General features: G+C 33.4%; 1 long non-coding RNA gene across 2 annotated transcripts in view; it reads left to right on the top strand.

Moving 5' to 3' along the window:
- The window catches only part of LOC140611949 (uncharacterized), a 56,248-nt gene extending 35,713 nt beyond the window's left edge, over positions 1-20,535 (top strand). Inside the window, exons 5-7 of one of the 2 annotated variants that reach the window (XR_012013333.1) lie at positions 817-915; positions 7,300-7,386; positions 20,002-20,535. This is a non-coding gene — a long non-coding RNA (uncharacterized lncRNA). Of the gene's footprint in view, positions 1-816; positions 916-2,199; positions 2,913-7,299; positions 7,387-20,001 lie in introns of those variants that run through there. The other variant, XR_012013284.1, reaches the window with a different exon arrangement.
- Positions 20,536-20,855: the final 320 nt, after the last annotated feature.

Raw genomic sequence — 20,855 nt, 5'->3', positions numbered from 1 at the left:
AGCAAGAATAGAAGACTAAAGCCAATATGTTTAGGAAATGTGCGAATACATAGATCTATGGGAGTGGGCACAAAGAATGCTGATCTTTAGGTCTCATTTTCTTAACAGCCAGACAGTATTTGCCACTAAGGAGAAAGTGTTGAAACAGGAGTCTTCTAATGGACGTCAGCTACTCTCTCCTGTCAGCCAGAACAGTTTTTGCATAACAGACCTGTAAATACCACTATCCATATGCTAATAGGGTATCTAATTTACCATAAGAGATTCTTCATAATAGTGCCTAAAACCAAGGAGCTTACTAAAAATTATGACAGGTAAAATGTTCAGTTCAAGACCATGGTATTAGTGGTCTTACAAGAACACATCTCTGAGATAGCCAATTGAGTATTACCTGATTAGGATGACACTCCTGGAAAACACCCTATATAATGCAGTATATACACTATTCCACAACGGATGTATGGATATGTATCCCTACTAACTAGAATGTGGGGATCTGATCCAGGGATGAAAGTAATATTGCTCCCTCCACCAAAGATGCACTTGCAGAATGTTTTTCCCCATGCTGATAATTATACACTCTGCTGGCCTAGGCACAGCAACTGGCCAACTTTTTTACTGTAATGGGTTAGACTCTTTATAGGATATTAATTTCTCTTAATGGTGCTGGGAATGGAGGGGTTATGACCTTTCTGATATTCTCTTAGCCTAACTTTGAATTCTGAACTCTAGTCATTAGCCCACCTCTGGGCAAAAGTGTAAAGTGAGAGCAGCTCATTGCAGTTACATTGAATCTCTCTCACTTTCTGCCCCAAGCTTCTGTGACATCACCATTTGGCACACTTGTTGGAAACTCAACAGATACATCGATATAAGAACAAACCTGGATGTGAAAGGACATTAACACTTGGACCAGTGAGTATGAGCCAGAGCATAAGTACTTCCTCAGGTGGCTTCAGAGGACACTACACAGAGGTAGTCAGCTTCATCATGTATCCCTTGACTGACCTTCCCTTTACTTCCTTTCTACTCCCAGCCTCAAATCCTGTGTCCTGGGATCAATTTCCTAAATAAGCTACCTGCACTCCATAGTTTGCTCAGGCTTTGTTTTGAGGAAGAACCAAGAACAAAGATACTGGCATTAAAACAAATACACCATGGTAATCCTGAGGGGCTTTGGACATGGAGAGATAGGGGCTTGAAGTGTCTTTATGTCAAGAAGTTTCTTGGGTTGGAGCCAGTTTATTTAGCTGCAGTATAAGCAGCTAGCTTCATTTCAAACATTCTTCCACTTTTCATTCCAACAAGTAATTACTCAGATATTTCTTACATGCGAGTGAAAATCAGTTCAGATACGATGGTGTTGAGTTACCTCATTATATCTAGAATTGCTGAGTATGAATGTGTGAGATACTTGATAGAGATGTGCTTTTTCACAGCTCAAACTACGTGATGGCATTTGCTCTCATTGTTGAGAAGTGGAGCTCAGTCTTTGCCCAATATTGTATGCTTATCTGCAAACATACGAGGCATTAGCCTGCTGGAAAATCTTCAGTAATAATTTCATATAGTCTCTTTTTTGTGCTGTATATGGCACAGCATAACATTCAGAGAGCAGGCTGGACCTTAGGTTCCTCAAAAGCTGAAACTCAGCTCAGGACAATGGCTCAGCATCAGCAGGGAAAGTTATGAGGGTGTTTGTCCTTGGTGACTTAGGTAGCTATCTGACCAGAATTAGACAAGCAGAGATGACATCCGCAGAATTCAGCTCTTTCTGAGCTCAGGCTTGCCTTCATTCTATGTTTGCACAGTCCTTACATCATAGTATACATGTCTACAATTGCAGTTGTCAAAGTTTATGCATGAAGCAGAAAAGGAAAAAGGAGATTGTACAAAGTACTTTCAATTTACGTGGGCATATATTCATGCCTTTTTCTTTTACAATATTCATCTACAAGCTGAGAGATATTTAGTTTAACTAATTTAATTTTAGGTGTTGATCTTCATAAATACTCATTTAGAAACAAAAAAAAATGTCATCTAGTGGTTTTGTTTGCAGCAAGAATGAAAAGATGAAGTGAGGTAGACAATATGATAGCTGAATGGGAAAGAGAAGCTAATTATTGCCCGCTGCTGTACTTCATGGTGTGTGATGAGCCCTGAGTGTCCCTGAATAGAAGGAATTTCTTTCTGTTACAGGAGAAGACTGACTCATGGTCAAGCCAGAGCCGATCTTTTCTTCTTATACAAAGGAGACAATGCAATTTGGAAGTCAGCGTGAAGGATTCTGTGGCCATAGAGGCACAAATCATCATATAGCCTTGATGATAATGACATTCTTCATCCACCCCTTCCATTTATTATTGACTAGAATACTATTATCTTTGGCTTCTTTTGTGTTATTTAATATGTTGTGATACTGTACTCATTTTAATGGACTCACTTTAATCACTCCATTTCCAATAGTAACAAAAACATTTCATACAGGTACTTCTTGCTTCCACTAGGTGACATATATCAGAAAACAGGCAAAAGAAGAAATCATTGAATTACAGATTATGTTTCAGATGTCTGCATGGCGATTGTTTAGAATGCAATGCATGGTGTCAGAGAAACGTTGTAGATAAGAGTGGTAAGGTCCAAAGTGAATCAATCAAAAAGAAAACAAACAACTACTAAATTCATAATGTTACTGAACTATTAGTAGTATTTCACAATTATAGAGAGAAAGGAAGAAAATAATTTGATGGAGAGAAAAACTAACATTAGTTATAAACCTGTATGCCAGACACTTCAAAGTATCCCATCAAATCACAAGAAGTGCTATTATTTCCCTATTTTATAAGTGTGGATGCTGAAACTAAGAGTTTGTGATATCATGTCCAAGGTCATTTAAAGCTTGTGAATAGCTAAGCTGGTATAATAAACCCAGTTCAGTATGATTCAGACAGTTTCATCTACTGGATCTTCTCAGGATGGCCAAGAATTGGATGTTGCCTTAGTTCTATTACAGAATTATAACATCATTTCATAGAAGGAGAGACCCAAAAGGTATATGAGCTCCGCGACATATCTCTTTTAAACTTCATAAAGCACCTTAAACCAGACATTGGGACTCAGACCTGTTCTTAGGGATTTGGGAGGTACAGGAAAGAGGGCAGATAAGAGGCAGAGGACAATTTTCAGTTTTCCTCCGGGCTTAATAACAGAGGGCTGATAGGTTTTTGTGTGCAAAATAAAGTCATAGAGCCATATTCTTATGTTACTAAAACCAAATAAATGATTTGTGTCAGTTTAGTTACAATCTATATAGATGAAATTTCAATACTTTAATGAGATCCAATAAAATCTTTTTCTTTGGGTCACTCTTTTATCAAAAGATACCAACTATTTAACAATCTTCATGTGAGAGAGGACCTGGGTTTTTTTCATTTGTATCTGTCTTCCTGGTTGAGAATTGCCTTCCCAAAAAAGAGCAATTCATAAGATATATTTTAATCAGGAAAAAAGCAGAGTAAATGTCTCATCCCCCTCCCCATTACCACTTCTTCCAGCTGTATAGCTCTGATTATCCATTGGGTGATTAGGGATTTAGCTACCTCATTCTGTTTTCCCACAAATGTAAACCAAAAGGAAAAGGTTACTCAGTCACCATACAGAAAATCTCACAGTGTGTGTGACTCACATCAATAACACTGGGGATGCTACTCTTATATTTTGGCTTATGGAAGAGTGATGGGAAAAAAAAAAAGCTAGGTGTCAGTGCCTTCTTTGAAGAGAAAGACAGATCAATACTCCTGTAATTTACTAAGTAATTTTTGCTATGTTTGCTGAGGCCACAGGTTCTGGTAAATGAAGGAAACTACCCATTTTTAAAAGCATTATGGGATTATACATTTTCACAGTTATTTCTTGAAAAATAAAAGTTTCTTTTAGAAAAAATTGAATACTAAAAGTATCATAAGAAAATTCATTCTTTTCTCCAAAGTGAATTGTAAGTACATTGTCAACTTACCTGGATATACTAAAATTATTTTTTAAAGTAAATATTCTCAGCTATCTCCCTTTCAGCAAAATTCTTTCTTTATATTAGTAGGGTAGCTAATCATCCCACTGACAAAAATGGCAAAGTATTTTATAGGTCTCAATTTTGAAGTGGTCTTAAGCATAGAGGAGGAAATTGCTGTTTATTATAGATGAGAAAATTCAGGCCATTATATTAATGTGATACATATGCATATACTCCCCATATCACCAATATTTCTTATTCTGGATAAATATATATACTTCGGAATAGCTTATCTACATACATTCATAATTTGAGTAGTTTTAAATGAAAATTTCATAATTAAATTTATCTAAGCTGGTTATTTACAGAGAAAATTTAAATTCATTTGAGCTGTCATGAAAAAAGAAAATTATGAAGTAATCCAAAATTAAGAGAGGTGAAGAAAGACATGATTAATTTCTGTATGAGAACAGCATTTTTAACAAAAAGCCTCATAATTTTCTAGGATAAATTGTCTTTACAATCTATATTGAGGCAGGTATGAAAAAAAAGAATACACATTATTTAAAAAACTTCAATTATTTAATTTCCCATTTGCATTTTAATATAAATTTTGACTGCACCACCTGAGACTTGCCATAAGGCCAGAATTTAAATATTAAAGTAATTAAGGACTGAGCAAATTATGAAATTTCTCTCTCATTTATCTAATGATTGTGAACTGAGGTTATGTCATGGTGGAAAGAAGGAAGGTGTTCCTGTCTTAAATGTCCTCAATTTTGAGATGAGGTCTCAAATTTCGATGCAAGATAATAAACACTTTGTGTAATACTTCTCATACCAAGGCGGGGGGAAAAACAGGTCTGATTCAATGTTACATCCATTCTTTCTTTAGTAGACAGAAATTGGAAGTTAAAGATTTTTGTTAGGTAAATCAATTCTCAGAATGGTCCTTAATACATTTAAAAATTCCAACCTTGGATTTGTCTGATTCTAGGTTGATGATCTGCATAGATTCTCTGGCCAAATTTATGTTTGAATATACTATATAGGCAGTATATATGTGTTTACTGGAATTAGGTTACAATCTTGCATCGTTCTAATAAAATAGCTGATAGTTTCTATTTATGCCAATTCAGTTTTGCAGTTTCATATCTCCTGTAATAAATGAATGGTTTCCATGATAAATTTTGAAATTTCCTCCACTAGATGTACATTTATCTTAGGTTCAGGAAAAGCTAAGGGAAAGTATTATAGAACATGTATAGTTGGTCCTTCAATATCATTGTAAAAGAAATATTTGCTTTATCCTCCAAGATAAAGCAAATATATTTCTTTGGGGGACCTTTTTTTCATTGTGTGAAAGTCACCTGATAAAATCACAGCTGCTTTTATCCCAAATAGCAGGGCAGCCACCTCATGAAAAGATGTACCAATTTTAGTGCTTCCTAAGCTCCACATTTGCAAAACTAGGCAGCAAATATAGCTGATTCCTGATTCTACTTAATGGAAAGCCAATAAGGATTAAAAATATGTATATTTCCTATAGCATAATCAAAATATTGGTATAAGGAAGAATCAACTTAGATCAACTAAATATAAGATAAATTGTGATTAGAAATTAGGTTCTAAATTTGTCCAAATCAACCAATTTGAAGCCAAAAATTTTTGAGGAAAAGCATTGTGTAGGGTTGTATATCTTAGAAACTGTTTCTCTACTAATGTGGGTTTTTGTCATGTGTTAGTTTTAGTATCACGAATTGTACTAACCTCCCTAAGACGGCAATCGTGATCTAGGAATTGTATTAGGTACTAGGTAATCAAAGATTAGCAAGCCATAGCTCTTTATTAGGAAACCTAGAGAGTAAGCAAGACATCTATAGGTACATAATGTAATTTCAGGCCATAGGTTTCAGCCTCAACACTATTGACATTTGGGGCCAGAAACTGCTTTGTGGTGAGATCTGTCCTGTGCATTGTAGGATGTTTAGCTGAAATAATAGCATCTATCCATTAAATTATCTTATTTATACCTCTCTCCCAATTGTGACATCCAAAAATTTCTCCAGAAACTGGCAAATGTCCCCTAGGGACAAAACCACCCCTACTTGAGAAGCATTGTTCAAGTTATTAAATGCCATAATAGAAGTCTAGAAAATAAAAAATTAACTATACTTCTAAGTAATTAACCCTGGTGTACGATGGGAAGGAGAAGAAGTGGGGGGAAAATAGTAGTCAGAGCAGTCTCCATAGAGCATGTTCATTGAACAGCTTCCTAAACTATATCTAGGATAGAGTGCACCAGTCAGTCAGGATGAAGTGAGGCCATTGGAGGGAGATAACGGTATCAAATAGAGAGACTCGAATTAGAATGAAGATTGATTCGTTATCACACAATATAGAAAACCTAAAAAGATGGAATCAACCAGTTAAAATCCTAGTGATTTTGTATCAATAGGCTGCAAGGCAGACACTCCAGTCTTTCATATGCTTTAGTCAGGACTTTATGGGAATGTGCTATCAAGTTCTAACTGATGAAGCTTCGAGTTTGAATATGAACTATAATACTCACCATGTGGTAAGCTCCCCCTGCTGAATCTTGGGGGGTATCAACATTGCCTAGAAGTATGATTTTCATGATAAGCCTCCTATTAAGTGTTCATCTAGTTGAATGATTGCATTTAATTAATCAATATACTCTTTTGAGACAAAGAAATACTTTTTTTCCCTAAACTAGAAGTGAACATTCAAATGGTCTTAGGAGACAAGCACACTGTACATTCTTAGTAACATGAGTCATTTTACAGCATTGCTTTCCTAAAAGTTCTTTGAGTGAAGTACTAAGGAATTAAATTGATATACGTGCCTTTTACTATTTCAGACTTTGCACAAACATGGAAGGGGCAGTCCGATGCTACAAACTTAATTCTCTGTATGAAGACAGCTTAGGGACTAAGCTAAGTCAAAAATACCAATTTTAAGTAGCTCAAATACTCCATGCCTTACCTTTTTGCCTTCTATTTTTTTTTTTTTTTGAAATTTAACTTTGAATAGATTTTATTTCAGCATTTGAGATAGGGAGAAACAACATTGGGGCTTTATAGAAAACCGTAGAGTTTTTAATTCCATTATCACATATGAGGACTAGAAACAGTATCCTGTCTACTTCTTGAGGATGCAGTGAGGACAAAAAGTTCTTTAAGCAGTAAAAGGCCTCTTTAAGAGTGTGAGTATGTGTGTATGTGGTCTGTTAAGAAGTCTTAACACTAATAATATATATATCTTGACAGATTGCTGAGTAATTCATCTAAGAATATAAAGAGAAACCTGGAAGAAACTAGGAGTTACCAGCAGAAAATGCAAAGGGCAGCGATGAGGTGAAACAAACTTTTGAACAGTTCCATTCAAATGTTGTGGTGTCTACAGTTGTTCTGTTTTTAAAAAGTTGTAGCAAAAATGTGGAATGTGGATAACCACCAAACACTGAATTCCAGAACTTCCATTTCAGCTGACAAAAAATCATTAAGTTGCTAAAGACAAAGGAAATATCTTTGTTCCTGATGTTGTATCAGCCTACATGTCTTGCTGTCCTAATTTATTTAACCAAAAAAGAACAAAGAATCTAGTAGCAGCAGACTCAGGCTGTTGAGATAAATGTGTGGATCCTACTGACAGGACATACACAGCTCAGCCTTTGGTCATGCTGCCTGTTACATCACTAGAGCTGAATTCACTCTGTGAACTGGTATGTTGAGCGGTTGTTTTTGTAAATTTGTTCTTTTCAATTCTTGCCTTTGAAATTATTTGCCTTCTTATTTTGAAATTTTAGCATGTTTTAAAATCTACAAATAATAGAACATTATAAAACATGGGCGGCATACTTGTAACCTTGTATGCTATCAATATTTTCAAACACAAGTAATCCATTATTCAAAAGAGTAGCTCAGAAACAATGCAACTCAATCAAATTAGAGCATGCATTCAAATAATGGCAGTTTACATAAGATGGTTTATCTACTGGGTAGAAAGAAAATAGGTCTTTTTCAACAAACAAAACATAATTCTTTGAGAACTGACCTACAGGTCTCTCATGATGTAAGGGGACAGTATTCCCCCAACATTTACAAACTCATTTGTTGTGAAGGGGGTTGGAATTCTTGTTGGAATATCATATATAAAGATTAATGATCAAAAGGACATAAATTACACCATGTTGTGGACTATTTTTTAGTAATACTTTAGTATTACTATTTTTCAATACTTCTTTCACTGCCTTCATGTAGATTTCTCTCTCTATGTGCTTGACCTGAAGTTTCTCTTATTATAATCATTCCTTTGGTTGGAGTATATAAAGACAACGCCATTTTTTTTCTGAAAGACTAAGATGATTGTGATTTACTGTGTCAGGTAGAAAGAGTGTTTTTTTTTTTTTTTAACTTTACTTTCTAGTTATCCCTACAATTCCTTTCTTTCTTACAGTGAATATTTCAAAAAAAATCTTATTTCCATCACTATCTCCAGTTAGTTTTGCCCCACCTCCTCACCAAACTACCTTTGTCAAGGTAATAAAGTCTTACCTGACTAGAAACATTTGGCCACTACTTCTTCCTCTTCAAAATACTTCCTTATATTTTATTACACCAGTTTCATCTGACTTTCTTCCTACCATTTTGCCTACTACTCATTCCCTTTTTCTATCCTCTTCAACGCCCCAAACTCTCAATGTGTCAGTACATTATGGATAAGTCTTTGGACCACTTCTCTTTTTCTATTTGTTTTCACTTTTTAGATGTCCCCTCTAGATCTTTGACACAAAATACTTTCTATATTCTAGGATACACTCATATTTATAGGTCAGACTTAGAGCACTCTTCTGAATCCCAGATCTTTATATCCATAGCTTCAGACTCTAATTATATGTATAATAAGCATCCACATCCTGTAATAGACATAAAGAACTCTGCAACAATAGAAAATACATTCTTCTCAAGTGCATATAGGAATATTCTCCAAGATAAAACCACGTGTTAGGCCACAAGACAAGTCTTAATAAATTAAAGAAACTCAAAATCAAAGCATTTTTTTGGTTCAAAGTGCAATGCAACTAGAAATAGGACAGAGTAAACTGGGAAATCTGCAAATATATTGAAATTAAATTCACTTTTAAATAACAAATGAGTTGGATAAATCACTAAACCAGTTAGAAAATACCTTGAGAAAAAAAAAATGAAAACACAATGTATCAAATCTTACAAGATGTAGTGAAAACATGTAAGATGAAAGGATATAGATACAGTTAAGATTAAAGTATATAGCTATAAATGTATACATTTAACATGAAAAAATATCAAACAACTTTCACCTCTAGAAACTATAAAAGGAAGAAATTAAACCTAAAGCTAGCAGATGAAGGATAATAAAAATTAGAACTGAGATATACAAAATAGAAAATACAACAGTAGGGAAAAAAGCAACACTGAGGTGTTTCTTTGAAAAAATAAAATTGAGAGGCATCTGGGTGGCTCAGTGGTTTAGTTCTTTTGGAGTGCTTTTGGCTCAGGTCATGATAACAGGGTCTTGGGATTACGTTCTGGTTGGGCTCTGCATAGGGAGCCTGCTTCTCTCTCTGCCTATGTCTCTGCCTCTCTCTGTGTCTCTCATGAATAATAAAATCTTTAAAAAATAAAATAAAATTGATAAACACTTAGCTAGATTAGGAAAAAGAGAAAGACTCAAATAGTTAAAATCAGAGATGAAAGAGGGGACATTACTACTGATGCTAAAGAAAAAAAAGATCAGGGGAGCCTAGATGGCTCAATGGTTGAACATCTGCCTTTAGCTCACGGTGTGGTCCTGGAGTAGAGGGATGGACAAAACAGTATAGAAATACTAGCTAGAGCAATTAGGCAAGAAATAAAAGGCATCCAAGCTAGATAGATATAATATTTTTTTGAAGACCACATTTTATAAGTAGAAAACATTAAAAATTTCACACACACACACACACAGAACTAAAATGAATTCAACAAAGTCAATATAGAAAAATCACAAAAATCAGTGGTTTATATACACAGACTTTGAACAATTTGGAAAAGTAATTAAGAAAACAATTCCATTTATAATGGCTTCAAAAAAGAACAAAATACATAGGAATAAAACTAACCAAGAAGGTAAAAGACACATACCAAAAACTACAACTGTCAAAGGAAAGGCATGATTAAATAGAAAGGCATCTTATGTTCATGGATTGAAAGAATATTGTGAAGAAGTAAATAATAAAGCAATCTAGAGATTCAGTGCAAACTCTACTCTATTCAAATTCAATGGCATTTTTTTTTGATAGAAGTAAAAAAGTTTATCCTGAATTTCATATGAAATTTCAAGGGACTTTGAACAGCCAAAATGGTTTTGAAAAAAAAAATTGGAAGATTCACACTTCCTGATGTCAAAAAATTGACTTCCAAAGAACTGACAGGGGGATCATGTAGAGGTATTTGTACACCCATGTTCACAGCAGCACTATTTACAATGGTCAAGAGGTGGAAGCAGCCCCAAAGTACATGGAAAGATGGATAAACAATACGTGATTCATACATACAATGGAATATCATCCAGCCTTAAAAATGAAGGAAATTCTGTGATAATATAACATGGTTAAATTTTAAGAACATAATGCTAATGCAATAAGTCAGACACAAAAGATAAATACTTTATAATTCCAATCATCAGAAATACAGGAAGTAGAGAAGTTCATAGAAACAAAGTAGAATGGTGGTTACTAGGAGCAAGAGTGAGGGTGAATAAATGGAGGTATTGCTTAATAGGTACAGAGCTTCAGGTTTTTAATATGAAAAAGTTTTGGAAAAAAATGAAAAAGTTCTGGAGACCTGTTTTTTCAATGATGGGAATATGTTTAACACTACTGAAATGTACACTTAAATATGGTTAAGGCAGTAAATCTTATGTGTATGCAATTAAAAAGTTTTAATAATTGAAAGCAGAGTCTATAATAAAGTAGAGCATTTTGTGTCATCTCTACCACCATTATTATCTTTCCTGCTTCTACCGTTATTATTCTCCAGTTAATTCTCAGTACAACAGTCAAAGTGCTCTATTAAACTTTAAATAAGATATCATTCTGTTCTTCAAAATCCTTTTATGGCTTCCTATATCCCTCAGAATAGAAATCAAAATTATTTCCAGGAACTGCAATCTCTCCCTCCACTCCCTACCCTCTGCAGGACCTCCTCTCCGATCTCCCTGTCCTCATAAAGCATGATATTTTACACTCCAATCTGTGTCAGTTCTTGTTAATTCCTTTAAACAGAATGACCCTCTCCAGTATATCTACTTGGCTAAATTACTCTAGGCCTTTTCTCAAAATTAATTTTCTTAGTGAGACTTACCTAATCATCATTTTATGAGAAATTATATCATCAACCACCCCAGTTTTGTAAAATCGTACATTTTCTAAAATATTTTTGTCTTATTTTTTAAATTTTTCATGGTCTAATATGCTATATAGTTTAGTGACATATTTTGCACAAGTGATTAAAATAAGATATACATCAATTCTGAAAGTACAACTGAATTAAAGATGCAAAAGCAGAGCAGAGATGAACTCAGCAGAAATGAACTGAGCAGAATTTGGAATGAGTGACATGGAGAAAAGTTCTAGAATATCATACAGACAGAAACACAGGGCAAGAAGGGAGACTGAGACAGAAGGAGGGAAGGAGGGAGAGAATGACACAGAAATTAGAAAAGAAAGATATAAATGACATATACTTTATATTGTGGTGTGTGTATATATATATGCTATATATTATACGTAATATATATAGTTGTTACAAATGGGTAAGAGTAGAGAATACATGTGCAAAAATAGTTTTTAAAGCCATACTAAAAAAAATTAAATTAAAAAAAAAGAAAGCCATACTAGAAGGAATATATTTGAAATATTAGATTTAAAAATTGTAGATTTAGGGACGCCTGGGTGGCTCAGCAGTTGAGCACCTGCCTTTGGCTCAGGGTGTGATCTCACCGTCCCGGGATCGAGTCCCACGTCAGGCTCCCTGCATAGAGCCTGCTTCTCCTTCTGCTTACGTCACTGCCTATCTCTCTGTCTCTCATGAATAAATACATAAAATCTTTTAAAAAAAATAAAAATTGTAGATTTAAAGCTCTATCATAGCCCATTAAGTCTCAATGTACATTACAGAACACCAAGATAGGATATAGCAGAAATATTATACCTCAAAGGAAACAGTGTACCATATTTAGGCATTGCAGGCAAAATTTAAAGAAAAATAAATATATTTTCTATATACAGTCATATTCCAAGTTACTGGGGGCTAGGGCTTCAACATATGAATTGGGCATTGTGGGGAGGGGAGCACAATTTTGTGCATAGCAGACTGGGTAGCAATTTTTTAAACATCCAACAGCACAATACACTCAATAATAATCTATTTACAGATGCCTAATGTTGTATATGGAAAATTTCAGAATTGAATAGTATCACAAAAAATATATAATTTCGAATATACAATTCAATATTATTTTGATGATATTTTAATTGAGATCGCCTTTTACTAAAGTTTACGTAGCATTTTCTTTATGAAACATCTGTATATCGTCTCTCCAAAGTACATATTTTTGTTTCAATATTATGTTTATCTGAGAATCCTGTCTCTGCTGTGTTGATACCACAGTTATGCAAATGTGAGACTCACCACAAACATTTCTGTGCATTTGTTCATTTTATAAAACATCTAATGCATTTATATTTATCCATATAGCCAATATATAATATCCTATACAATATAGAATTATTTTATATATGTATATATCTGAAATCAGTTCATTACTTTTTCATTCAGTATACTACCCATATAATCAAATATCAACAAATGTGTTTTAAATGATTTCCAGGATTAGCTTGCTATTAGTGTTCCTTTGACCATTCTTTTAAGTCTTTTGGTGAACACATGCATACATTTCTTTTGGGTATATAATTGGTCATTATTAGCCATAGGTATTCATAAAGTCAAATTTAATAAATGCTATCAGTTTGCTCAAGTGCTTATTTCAGTTTATGTTCTTAACTGTAAGAATTTCAGTTTATGTTCTTAACTGTAAGAATCTGTAAGAATTTCATTGCTCCCTCTCTTTGCAACCACTGGGATTATCTTTTTTTATTCTATTACTTTTCTTTGCAATAAGCCATTTGGTGTTTAGTATTATATGGTTAGGTTTTAGTTTGCATTTCCCTGATGGATAAGGAGACAGGATGTCTTAATATCTGTATTGTCAATTAGGATACTGTTTTGAGAAGTACCTATTCAAGACTCATGCCAAAAATAATCTAGTATTATGTCTTATTTTGTAGGTAAATTTTTAAAAATCTGGATATAATTCTGAAATGGGAATCATTTTCACAGTATATGAAGTAGGAGAAAAAATGACTCAAAAATAAATTTCTGACTTAAATGACAGAGTGAACAGTGGTGCCGTTAACAGTTTGAGAATTAAGGTGTCTGTAATCTGGGTGAAGCTCTGTAAAGGTGAGCTCTCAGAATTGCGTAGTGGCTTTATAAAAGCCAAAATAAGGTGAAAGAAAATATCAAAATATGTAAATAAACTAGGAGAAATATTAAAGTACAAATACTTAACATGCTTAATGACCATATTAGGAAATTTCATGTGGGAACATAATGGGATATATTCTATGTTGTTCAAATTCTCCTTGGGCCATGTTTTTGGAACATATATCAGGATAGTAGAAAATAGTAGAAACATACTAGAATCTGTAGAATAGACACCAGGATAGTAGAAAAGACAAACATGGGCTGCACAATTTTCAACAGCTGTCAAGAAATTATTTATATAAAATTAAAAACCATTTTAAATTTACTTTAGATAAGGCATAAATACTATGAATAATTCCACTTAAAGACTTTAAATTTTTAGGAAGAATAAATTTTCAGGCTAAAGATAATTATTTTTCATCAAAACTTGCAATGATATACACATATTAGATTTTTTTGTGTAAATTTATTTCCATATTGCAGTCTTTTTTGAAATAGCATAAACAATAGAATGCAATTTGTTAAAAATATATTTGAGAGAGGAAAAAATTTAATAATTTTTCTACATTATATGATCATCTAGAAATTCTGAGTGTGAATAGATTAAAATACATGTATATGCAGTGATTTACTTAATTGTGAAAAAATAAGATATTTTCTATGATTTTAATCTTCTTAAATTTACTAAATTTTGGTTTATGGTCTGGTGTGTGTCCTGTCCTGGAGAATGTTCTCTGTGCATTTTGGAAAACTGTATAGAAGGTAATTGCAGATTACTCTGTGGATGTATTTTTAGTTTATAGCATTGTTCAAGTCTTCCAATACTATGTTGACCTCTGCCAAGTTTGTCTATTTGTTATTTAAAGTGAGATATTAAAGTCTTCAGGTAGTACTATTTACTGAATTGTCTTTTTCTGCTACTATTTTTGTCAGTTTTTGCTGCATGTATTTGGGAACTTTGTTAGGTACACATTTTTTTTTTAATTGTTATAAATTCTAGATATATTGACATTTGTATCATTATAACATACACCTTTAAAGAAAATGTGACTATATATGCACAATGAAATATTATTCAGCCATACACAATAAAGAAATATTGCCACTTGCAATAACATGAAAACTTGAGAGCATTATGCTAAGTGAAATAAGTCAGACAGAAAAAGACAAATATTATAAAATTGCACATATATATGTATATATAATCTAAATAAAATAAACAAAACACTCCAAATCCATTGGTACAGAGAACAGACTAGTAATGGCCAGAGGAGGGGCAATGAAGGATAAAATAGGTAAGGGCAGTCAAAGTACAAGCTTACAGTTATAAAATACATAAATCATAGAAATATAATGTATAGTATAGCAACTATAGTTAATACTACTGTATAGTATTTTCATTTTTTTTTTTGCATAGTATTTTCAAAATTTGCTAAGAGTATATCTTAAAAGTCTCACAACAAGAAAAAAGTATAGCTGTGTGGATGGATGTGAATTACGCTTATTGAAATTATTTTGCTATCTATATATATATTTTTTAATTTATTTTTTATTGGTGTTCAATTTACTAACATACAGAATAACCCCCAGTGCCCGTCACCCATTCACTCCCACCCCCCTCCCTCCTCCCCTTCTACCACCCCTAGTTCGTTTCCCAGAGTTAGCAGTCTTTTCGTTCTGTCTCCCTTTCTGATATTTCCCACACATTTCTTCCCCCTTCCCTTATATTCCCTTTCACTATTATTTATATTCCCCTATATATATTTTTTGAATCATTATATCGTTTACCTGAAAAACTAAGATTATATATGTGTGTGTGTGTACACATGAAAATCTAGTAATTTTTTATGTCATAGTCTATTTTGTCTGACATTATTATAGCTATTCCATTTTCTTATAGTTGCTGTTTACATGATGTATCTTTTTACTTAGTTTTACTTTCAGGCTATTTGTATCTTTGAATATATAGCATGTCCCCTGTTAATAGTATATAGTTATTTTAATATTATTCAATCTCTGTCTTTTAATCAGTGTTTATGCCATTTATATTTAATGTCACTATTAATAAGGTAGGCCTTAATCTGCCATTTTGTTTTTTGTTTTCAATAGGTCTTATGTAGTTTTTTTTTTTTTCCTCTATTGCTGCCTTGTGGTCACTCAATTATATTAAATATTTCCTAGTGTATTATAATTTAATACTTTCATTTACTATATTCTTCTGAGTTATCTTAATAAAAATAATTTATAAAGTACTTATTCTTAGAATTTTCTTTTTTTTTCTTAGAATTTTCTAAGTTATCCTCTTAACCTCAATAATCTAGTTCAGATTAATATTAATATACCATCAGTAGTATGCAAAAAAATTGCTAGCTTTGTTTCCCCCTCTCCTTGTGTTCCCATTATCATTCAATTATAAGCCCATCAAAACCCTTTTATAATTATTGCTTTATACACCTGCTCAAATCAAAGAGGAAAAGTGTTACCAAAAACAGATATAAAGTTTCTTTTTGTTTTCTTATGTCATTTCCTTCACTGGTGCTTATTTTTACTTGTGTGGTATTGAGTTACTTTCTGGTGTCTTTTCAAAAATTCTAGCCAGAAGGATTCTAATATTTTTTTTGTAGGGCAGGCCTGCTACTGACAAACTCTCTCAGTTTTTATCTGGAGTTGTCTGAATTTCTCTTTCACTTTCGAAACAAAGTGATGCCAGGTATAAAATAATGGGTAGGTGGCATTTTTCTTTTAGCATTTTAAATATAACATTCCTGGCCCTTCTGGCCTACATGTTTTCTGAAGAGAATTCAATAATCTTTTGGAGTTTGTTTCTTTGGTTTTGGGTTTGTTTTTTTTTTTTTTTTTTTTTTTCTTTTGGTTTGACTTTTTTGTTTTTTTGCATGAGGACTCATTTCTCACTTCTTTGAAGTTACTCCCTTTGTGACTTTAAAATTTGACTGCTATTTGGCTAGGCATGGAATTATTTGAGCTGCTTAGATATGTAAAGTTTTTCCATCAAAGTTGGGGAATTTTTAGCTATCTCATTTTTGGGGGGCTCTCAATGGATATGTTTAATTCTTGATGGTATCCCCCCATGAAGATAATATATTGATGTTATCTTGAGGTTCTAATTCATTTTTTCTTTTGTTTCTCAGACTGAATGACCTCAAGTCACATAACATCAGGTTTGCTGATTGTTTTTTTCTACTCACTCAAATCTGCTATTCAGATCCTCTAGTGAATTTCCTATTTCAGCTTATATTTTAAGTCTAGAATTTCTGTTTTAAAAAATACATTCTATTCCTTTATTGATGACATATCCCTAGCAAGCATGGTTCTCATACTTTCTGTTGATTAGACATAGTTTTCTTTAATTCTTTAAAAATATTTACAATAGCTGATATGATGTCTTTGTACAACATGTGGTCTATCACAGGAAGAATTTTTGTTGGCTTTTATTTCTTCTGCATTCAGGTTATACTTTCTTATTTCTGCATATGTCTAGTTTTTTAATGAAACTGGACTTTTTATATAACAATGTGGCAATCCTGGAAATCATATTTTCTCCCCCTATCTCAAGGCTTGTTTTTGTTGCTGTTTCTTCCTTGTTGTTCTACTACTTATTCAATGACTTATTTAGATTATATCAGTAAAAATTCTATTTCCTACAGGTTTAGATCACTGATTCTCTTCTCAGATTAGTGGTCATTTAATTATTGATCAATGATGACATTAAGTGCCATGAACTAATGTTCTTACACCTTTGCTGAGAGACTCTGCATGTGTTGAACTGTGCTTTCAAGAGTCAGCAGCTTATAACACTGCCTTATCTTTGTTTTTGAGTATGTTTTTCTTTTTGTGTCCTCCCAACTGTCTGCCTTAGATAGCCATGAAGTTATATCACTAGCTAGACCCCAAGACCTGAGCTTCATTGCCCACCTGCTTATACTTCTTGAGGTTTTCCCCATATTTCTCCTTAAGTTCTTTCCAGTTTATTTCTTAACTCAGGCAGTTACCTTACTTTGTTACACTAAAATCTCCACCGAAGGAGGAGCACAGGTCTCATTAACATAACTTATAATGTGTGTATACGCATGTTTTCTTAAGGCACATGCTTAAGGCACATGCCTACACTGACATCCAATGACAAGGTTTCCCTATCTAAACATTCATCCTAACCCTCAACAAAAGGAACCCACCCATCCTTGCTGAGGAGTTAGAAGCCAGTCCCTGTGTTCTCCTTTTTTGCTGCAAATTAAGTTTTCTTTTTGTGAAAACTCAATCTGGTGCAGTTTCTGATTTACCAAGGAGTGAGCTCACTTTGATTTGTTACAATTACATAATCACTGCTGATTGTTTTCAAAAAATGTCTTGAGGACAGGGTTTTACCACAGTGAGCTCTAAGCCAGGTAAATAACAACCGCCATCAAGCTTTTGTAGGGAGTTACAAAACAGGTCAAATAGTTATAATCCATGGGTATGGACTTTTTGAGAGACCCAAAGGCAGGCCTACCCTCTTCCACGATGGCCAGAATGCTGTATTTGTAGCTCTCCTGGCCATAAGCTGATGGTTTTCAAGGCTCTTATGGAGGTCTGACAGTTAAGTGCAGTAGGGAAATATAACTTGTTAAAAGACCATATAAACGTCCTCTTTTTCCTGAGGTTCTGGTTTTTCTTGAATAAACACTCTTCAACTTGGTTAATTTCCAAATCTCTGAAAATGTTAATTTTGACCATTTTATCATTTTTTAAAATATATATTTTACGAGAGGGGGTGAGAACGCGGGCGCCTATGTGCACTAGTAGGCAGAGGAGAAGAGGGAGAGTCGACAAGCAGACTCCCTGTTGAGCACTGAGCCCAATATGGGGCTCAGTCCCAGGACCCTGAGATCATGATCTGAGCCAAAATCAAGAATTGGCTGTTTAACCAGATGAACCAACGAGGCACCCATGTTTTTTTTTTCTTTAATATATATATTTTAATTTTTATTTATTTATGATAGAGAGAGAGAGAGAGAGAGAGAGAGAGAGGGGCAGAGACACAGGCAGAGGGAGAAGCAGGCTCCATGCACCTGGAGCCCGACGTGGGATTCGATCCCAGGTCTCCAGGATCGCGCCCTGGGCCAAAGGCAGGCCCCAAACCGCTGCACCACCCAGGGATCCCCTTTTTTTTCTTTAAATGGAGAACAGCTTTATAGAGATTCTCACTCCATAGTCCCAGAGGCACCACCATAGGTATCTATGTTAGCCATTTGCAAAAGGCCATTGATTTTTCTGAAGATGCTAATCTCAATACTAAGTATTTTAAAATGACTTCTCACCATCATCTTTCCTAATTATGGTATGACTTTTGAACCACAGTAAAGAGGAGGATAATCCAATTATTTCCCTCCTCCCTGAAATTTATAAAAGAAAACTAAGATCATAATAAAGCAAACAGTGTATAAGACAGATATGTATACATGCCTAGCACAAAGTATTATATTACCCATTTATATTCAATCATCTAATATAAAAATCTAATAGTGTTACAAACTAAAGAGATCAAAGGACATTATTATTTCCTCCACGAGAAGGTTGATTCCCAGTTCATGAATTGAATATTTATAGAGAATAGAGTACTGAAATATCAAATGGATCATTTAAAGTAATTATGAAGCATAATTATTCAGGAAACAAGCTGCATGTTTAAAGTTACTCTGAAAAAATTCTACTGTCTGCATGATTAACGACAACAAATGTGTTGCTTTTGAAAACTGACAATCAGTACAGAGATCAGTAGAGAAAGTAAACATTTTGTTTTAGGACCAATTGAGTCTTAAAGACCATAGAAAATACTATATCAAGCCTTATTTGGTTTGCTCACTTGAAATTCATATACATATATATGAATATATGTATGAATATATATGTATATATGTAAATATATATAAAATATAGAAGTAAATATATACATAATTGAGTGTGTGTGTGTATATATATATACATATATATTTAGTTCGCAAGCTTAGTAATCTGCATGCAAAAAACACAGCAAATCTTGTCAATTTAGGAGTTGCATACTACTCTGTAAGAATAAGAATGATTTTGTTACCTAAAGTCTTTTTACCTGCAGTTCATATGTTTTTATATAAAAAAAAAAGAAAAAGAAAAAGAAGAATTTAAAATCCCCAAGGAATGGAAATAAAAATCCCCAAAGAATGGAAACAAAAATAAGAGAAACAAGAAATTTTGTGTATCAGAGGGAATTGGAAAATGTCTCAAGATATGGACAAACTATGTTCTGTTATATAGCCAGCATTTATGTAGACGTAGGACAAAACTAAGTTTGTATGTTTGTACTATCAGTCATTTATCATAGAGTTGTTTCTCTGAATTTATGTGATGCCTCTTTCTCATCTTTCACAGTCATGACCTCACTAAAAGCTAGAGAAGAGTACCCAGATGGAATATTAAGCAAATCCAGATTCAATTACCACAGTGGAAGGGTTTGTTACTGCTGTAAATACCACCTGGTATTTTTTTAAATTGTACTGTATTTGGCTGTGTTGGTTTCGTTTCCTTTGTTTTTCTTGTGTTGATTTTGTACCTGATCTTAAAAACATGATTTTAGCTGCCTAGCTACATAAACCCAGAATATAGAACATGGTTATAACAGTCTTCATAGGCAATAATTCTCAAATTGTTTTCTAAATTATGTCATTAAAATATCTTATGGATTATCACACCATGGATCAATATCACTGTTGGTAATGATCTGCCGCCCCACCTCTGCATTAATCAGAGCATCTAACATTCATCTCTTTGTATATTCAGTTCTAACTCAAATATCACTTGAAAAATGAAGAGAAAAAAAGGCAGAAAAAAGGAAGAAAAACAAGTTGGTTAATTTCATAGAAACAACTTTGAATAAAGCATATACACATATATATACAACACTAATTTATTTGTCTTAAAAATGCCTTATTTCTTTTCTGAAAGCTCTGAAACTTTCTATTTCTCTTAGATAAATATATAGTGCCCAAGGAAAAACCATTAGTGAAAACATCCTACAGAAAACAACAAACCCCTTTGTTTATAGTCTTTCCTATTTTCACATTTTAGATTTTCTTCTCAGCCCAAAAGCAAAAACATGGAAAAATATATGTGCTTTTAAATGTTTCCAGTTTAGATTCATACCAAAAGTCCTTAATGAGTTCTTGGCACTACATAAAAATTTTGGAATCAATTCATGATGGCCTTGTGTAATTTAATTTTTGTGC

The sequence above is a fragment of the Canis lupus genome, chromosome 1 (assembly GCF_048164855.1).
Source record: "Canis lupus baileyi chromosome 1, mCanLup2.hap1, whole genome shotgun sequence".
Taxonomy (NCBI): Eukaryota; Metazoa; Chordata; class Mammalia; order Carnivora; family Canidae; genus Canis; species Canis lupus.
The sequence above is the reverse complement of the archived record's forward strand: the minus strand, read 5'-3'. Positions and strand labels throughout refer to the sequence as shown.